We start from the raw sequence: 6,622 nt of genomic DNA, 5'->3' as shown, positions 1-6,622 counted from the left end.
GTCACCACAACATGAGGAACTGTATTAAAGGGTCGCAGCATTAGGAGGTATTAGGAAGGTTGAGAACCATTGTCATAAAGTTTCCTCAAAAAATTAAAACTAGAACTACCATTTGATCTAGTAATTCCACTACTGAGGATATATCCAAAGGAATTGAAATCAATATGTTGAAGAGATATCTGCCCTGCCATGCTTACTGCAATATAATTCACAAGAGCCAAGATAAAGGATTAACCCAAATGTTCATTAGTGGATAAATTGATAAAGAAAATATATTTTAATAGTGCATATACACAAGGGAATACTCTTAAGCTATTAAAAAAAAGATTGAAATTCTGTCATTTGAACCAATATGGATGAATCTGGAGGACATATTATTTAGCAAAATAAACCAGGCACAGAAGGATAAATACTAATATAATATTACATGTATATGGAATGTAAAGGAGTAATCCCTTAGGGTTAAAAAGTAGAATAGTGCTTAGTGGAGGTTGAGGAAAAGAGGGGAGACAAAGAAATGGGGAGAAGTTGAACAATGGGTGCAAAGTTACAGTTAGGTAGGCAGAATGGGTTTTGGTTTTCTAATACAGAGTAGGGTGATCTTCACTAAGAACCATCTATTCTCTATTTCAAGATAGCTAGAGGAGAAGATCTTGAAAGTTAACATCACAAGGAAATGCTTACACATTTGAGGCGATGGGTATACTATCATTATAGAGTGTATAAATGTTTTGAAGCATCACACCCTACCTCATAAATATGTATAATTATGTGTCAACTATAAAGAAGATTAAAAAAGACAAAGGATTGAAATCAAATCAGAAATGAATCAGGAGACATTATAGTAGAAGAACCGAAACAAAAGGAATAATAGGAGATAGTTATGGACAATTACATACCAAGAAATTGGAAAACCTAGAAATAATGGATAAATTCCAAAGAAATATATAATCTACCAAAACTGAATCATGAAAAAAGAAAATCTTAACAGAAGTAGAACTAGTAAGGAAAAGAATCAGTAATTAAAACCTCCCAACAAAGGAAATGCCAGGTTCAAATGATTCACTGGGAAATTCTACCAAACCTTGCAAGAAAAATTTATACAAATCCCCAAACTATTCCAAAATTTAAGAGAGAACATTTCCTATAGGTGAAACACCTATATGCCTCTGGCCAAAAAAGCCATTTTGCCTGAGTGAGCAGATGGTCACCTTTATTTAAAACACAATTTCAATAAATGTGCTTATTCTCCGTGACATCACTTTTCTGTGAGACCCTTACAACAACATTCTGGTGTAGTCGGCAGGATACCAGAATACCAGGGTACCAGGGTACCAGGGTGAGAAGGATACGAAGGGTGTTCTTCGTGAGGATAGCCTGGCCAGCTTCTTCAGGGAGACTCTACTTTGACACTCCAGACAAAGCAGCATACACCTAAGGTAAGACATGGTTGATTGAAGCCAAAGAGGGAATGGTGGCACAGGGTACGTGAGACTCTTTGGCATAAATAAAGGTATAATGGGTAATTATTTAATTACAAGAGTCTTAGGACTATTGCAGTCTAATTTTGACATAGATAGTACTTGTGCACGTATTGAACAACCTATATATGTTATACCTTTAAAATGTCCTGGTGGGATGGGCTGTTCTATGCATTGACCCCCAAGCGATGACTCCTCTGATCCAGAGTATAGTGAAACTGATTCTGACTGTACTATTACCAATGTCTCTGATGCAGCCCAATATAGTACTCGTGTTGTGCAGACAATTGAAACAGTAACTTTACCTTACAACAGTGAGGAATTAACTTTATTATTCTCCTCACTACAACAACTTATAAGGCAGAGATCTTATCCAATTTATATCACCCATATAAGATCTCACTCACGTTTACCCGGCCCTATTACTCAAGGAAATCAAACTATTGATCAATTGATTGGCTCAATATTAACAACTCAACAAGAGCACACCTTACATCATACTAATGCCCAAGCTTTAAAAAGAAAACACGGTATTTCATGGCATACCACCAAAACCATAGTACGATCTTGCCCCACTTGTCAGCCTTTAACAGCTCCTCATTTACCTATGGAAGTAAATCCCAGAGGACTAATGTCTAACCAATTATGGCAAATGGATGTAACTCAATTTTCTGAATTTGGAAAATTAAAATATATCCATCATTCAATAGATACTTATTCTTACTTCTCATGGGCTTCAGCTCTATCATCTGAAAAAGCTAATGCAGTCATCACTCATTTGTTAGAAGCTTTTTCCATCATGCGAAAGCCTTCAACCATTAAAACAGATAATGGATCCGCTTATATCTCTAACAAATGTCAAGTATTTTTTAAATTATACAATATCAAACATATCACAGGAATTCCTGGTAATAGCACTGGACAAGCAATTATTGAAAAGCAAAATCGAACTTTAAAAGAAATGCTCTTAAAACAGAAAAAAGGGGGAGAATAGTATAACATCACCCCTAGAAATAGATTATCTTCTGCTCTCTTCACCTTAAATTTTTAAAATATGAATGAGAGAAATGAAATACCAGCTTATAAACATTGGATAACTGTGACCTCACCCCCTCTTAACCAACCAGTTTATTATAAAGATGTAATTAAGAATATATGGATACCAGCTACTGTATTATGTTGGGGAAGAGGCTATGCTTCTATTTCCACAGGAGATAGTAAACTCTGGGTTCCAGATAAGAACTTAAAATTACGACACTGCCCAGAAGTAGTAATACCATAAAAAGATGATGAAGAAGAAGGCGATGAAACAGGTAACAACAAAATTGAACCAGTCAATCAAAGAAATTATATGATATTGCTGAAGGTGTGAAACAACTGTATTTATTGAAAGCTTGAATGGGAGTGTGGTTGCTGGTGAACTTAGTGAGACATTGTCAAGAGTCTCCAGCTCTATCAATAGTGCAGCTGTTGGCTGAGAGAATCCTGAAGAGAAGTCACCAATTTGTTGGACTGCTGATTGTTACCATTTTGGGAATCCTCACTGTTAACTGCAATTGCTGCTACAGTGGGAGTTGCCTTGACACAAAATATAAGGACACAGACTTTTGTTGCTGATTGGCATAGAAATTCAGAACAGTTATGGACTACCTAAAGACAAATAGACACTGAAATATCTAATGAAATTTCTGATTTGGAACAGACAGTTGTTATGATGGGTGACAAATTGGTTAGTTGAAGAATTTAACTAATGATATTGTAAATTTACAGAATGAAGTGTATTATACTTTCCAACATAAGTTGGAAAAGGTAGCTAGTGATGAGATCTTAAAGGGATTGGCAGAAGGAATAGGACAATTGAATCCTATGCCCAAGATCAATGGACTTATTGGAAGTACCATTGGATCTTTTGCTTTGTTACTTATCTTTTGCTTAATTTTATATATATTGTGTGTAAGAATTTAAATCAAACTAATAAGGAGAACAAAAGATATACTGCCATTTTTGCTTTAATGATGTCTGATGTGAATACCAATAAGAAAAAGAAGGGGGAAATATAGGCGAAACACCTATATGCCTCTGGCCAAAAAAGCCATTTTGCCTGAGTGAGCAGATGGTCACCTTTACTTAAAACACAATTTCAATAAGCATGCTTTTCTCTATGACATCATTTTCCCCTGAGACCCTTATGTCAACAATTTCCAAATTTATTTTACAAGTCTGTTATTATTTTAGCTTTGACATAGTAAAATAAAATACTACAAGAAAATAAAACTGTAGGCCAATAGTTCTGATGAATATAGATAAAAAAGTCACCAAATTACTGGCCAATCAAATTCAACAGCATATTGAAAAGGATCATGTATCATGACCAAATATATGTTATCTCTGTGATGCAAAGGTGTTTTAATGTACTCAGATCAGTCAATGTGATAAACTACAGTAACACAACAAAGCTAAAAATCACATGATCAACTTAATGTGTGCAGGAAAAAAGTGTGATAAAATTTTACACTTTTTCATGATAAGAACTCCGAACAAACTTGAAACAGAAGGCAATTACCTAAACATAAGAAAGACCATATATAAAAAACCCACAGGGAGGCACCTGTGGCTCAGTGAGTGGGGCACTGGCCCCATCTACTGAGGGTGGTGGAGTCAAACCCGGCCCCAGTCAAACTGCAACCAAAAAATAGCTGGGTGTTGTGATGGATGCCTGTAGTGCCAGCTGCTTGGGAGGCTGAGGCAAGAGAATTGCTTAGGCCCAGGAGTTGGAGGTTGCTGTGAGCTGTGTGATGCCATGGCACTCTACCAAGGGCAACAGAGTGAGACTCTGTCTCTATAAAAACAAACAAACAAACAAACAAACCACAGGTAATTCCATACTCAATGATAAAAATAATGAAAGCTCCAAAAGTCCTTCATCAAGGGTCTCTGCAGTTACCTGATTCAACAGTGCTTGGACTGAACACAGAGCTTAACCTTCATCCCAGCCAGCTGTCAGAGCCAGCCCTTTGTGGCCTCCACACTGCACTCTGGAATCTTCTCACCACCCACAACTCTGCCCCATCCAGGCCCAGCTTGGCTGTCTCTCCTCAGTGGCTGCTGTAACTACTGTGTCCACTTCTTTGCAGGTGCACCAAGACTACTAGGAGGTCTAGGAGGCTGCCATGGAGTTACTTCCTACATCGACCTGTCCATATCTTACTACTTTGACCTTGATATGTAGCTTTGAAAAATTTTGCAAAATTCTTTCTTCACCAGTTCCATCAGGGGAGGGAATAGTTTGAAAAACTGATGAAGCTGCAGAATTAATAATGTAGCTGAATCTTCCTTCAGGATATTAAGAAATCAGACTGATGACTGGAAAAGTGGGCTGAACATGATGGATTATGTGAAAAAAGTGTGAATCACTGGAACTGAAAAGATTGGCCACAGATAAAAATGACCCTCCACTTGTGTGAATTCTTGCTACCTGAATGAGCAGGTGAAAGCCTTCAAAGAACCATGTGATCATGTAACCAACCTACAGAAGTTGGGAGACCCCAAATCTGGTCTGGCAGAGTATCTCTTTGACAAGCACACCCTGGGAGATAGTGATAATATTAGGTAAACCTTATGCTAACACCCCCATAGCTGCAGGGTAATTTCTGTGGTCACTAATGCAGTGCATGCACATTGGGGTTTCATTCACCTTGTCTATAAGTTGTAACAAAGCATCTACTTAATTTCTTTTTTTAATTCGTGCCATTCTTTCAAATAAAGAAATTTGGTCACTCCACCCTACGCCCCCCAAATGAAATTCCTTTCTCTAAGACCAATGCAAGGATGTTCACTTTCATGCTTCTATTTAGGATAGTACTGGAAGTACTAGCCAAGAGCTGGAGAAGAAAACTCAGTAACTCTGTTGAAAATTATTTCTGGTAGTTATCTATCTCAAGTTTCAATTAGTTTGTATTATTTCAATAAATTACTCCGAAGTTAGCAAGGAAACCACAAAATAACTTATTTGAAATAATAAATAACAAACAATCCTAAAATGTGTCCAAAAACTTACCTCCTATAATTAGGAATAATTAAGGGACAATATTTTACAGATACTTGGTTCAGATGCTTATAAACAATATTAGGTTATGATTTAGAAATTGGAAAATAAATAATTGAAATCATGGGATGGGATAAATACCTCCTAAAGAGAATGGTGTCTAATGAGAAGAGAGAGGATCTTGAAAACAATGACCATTAATGAACACTGTGTGGAAGAGTACTATAAATTAGTGACTTACATATTTTGATCCTAATATGGTTTTAAAAAAAATAATGAAAGAAAGGAGAAGACCTAGTGGTCAACAGTACCAAATGCTTCTGGGGGACCATGTGTCAACTGAGCATCACCTGAAATAAGGCAAAGAGGGGCATAGCCGAGGGATTTGGACATGAACGGAATCTGGTAGAGGAGGCATAGGAAGAGTGGAAAACGCTTTAGTTAGCTATGAGAAAGAAAAGATCTCATAGCTCAGAATTGTGAAATCTTTTTTTTTTTTATTGTTTGTTTATTTTTTTAAGGAAGTAGAAATTATTTTAGAAAGAACCTAGTATAGACAGGTTTAAATGCCAGAGAGACACATAAGGGAAAACTCATTTTAGCAAGGCCTGAAAAAAAATGCAAAATGCTACAAAGTACAGCTAATGTGCTACCTTTAAATATAACAGAACAGAAAGGAGAAATGACTTTGCCAAAGGTGCTTCTCTTATTTCACTGCTATTTTAATTGTGAAATAAAGGTAGGTTTGCCTATGCAAATAAAAGGTTGATAGTGATAGAAGGAGAAGGTTTACAAAGAGATGGTAAAATAAATACTATAACTATGTTTGATTTTTCTTGTTTTATTTTTAAGTTAGAAGATATAAGTTTGATTTTCTAAGAAGAAAATTAAGTCATGAGGTTAAGGTGTAAGGTGTGGAATGTGTGTTCTTTACCATTATTCTAAAGGAATAAACAAACATTTTCTATCCTGGTGGTTTTAGGAAGGTGATGTAAATTACTGGAGAGAAAAATGGGTGGTCAACTAAATAACTCGCATTCTAGTGATGGCAATTTATTAAGTAGCATTAGGATGTTCTAAGAGGAAATTGCCTGAT

Source organism: Otolemur garnettii, unplaced genomic scaffold, assembly GCF_000181295.1.
Source record: "Otolemur garnettii isolate 467f Iridium unplaced genomic scaffold, OtoGar3 scaffold00169, whole genome shotgun sequence".
In the NCBI taxonomy this organism is placed as follows: Eukaryota; Metazoa; Chordata; class Mammalia; order Primates; family Galagidae; genus Otolemur; species Otolemur garnettii.
The sequence above is the reverse complement of the archived record's forward strand: the minus strand, read 5'-3'. Positions refer to the sequence as shown.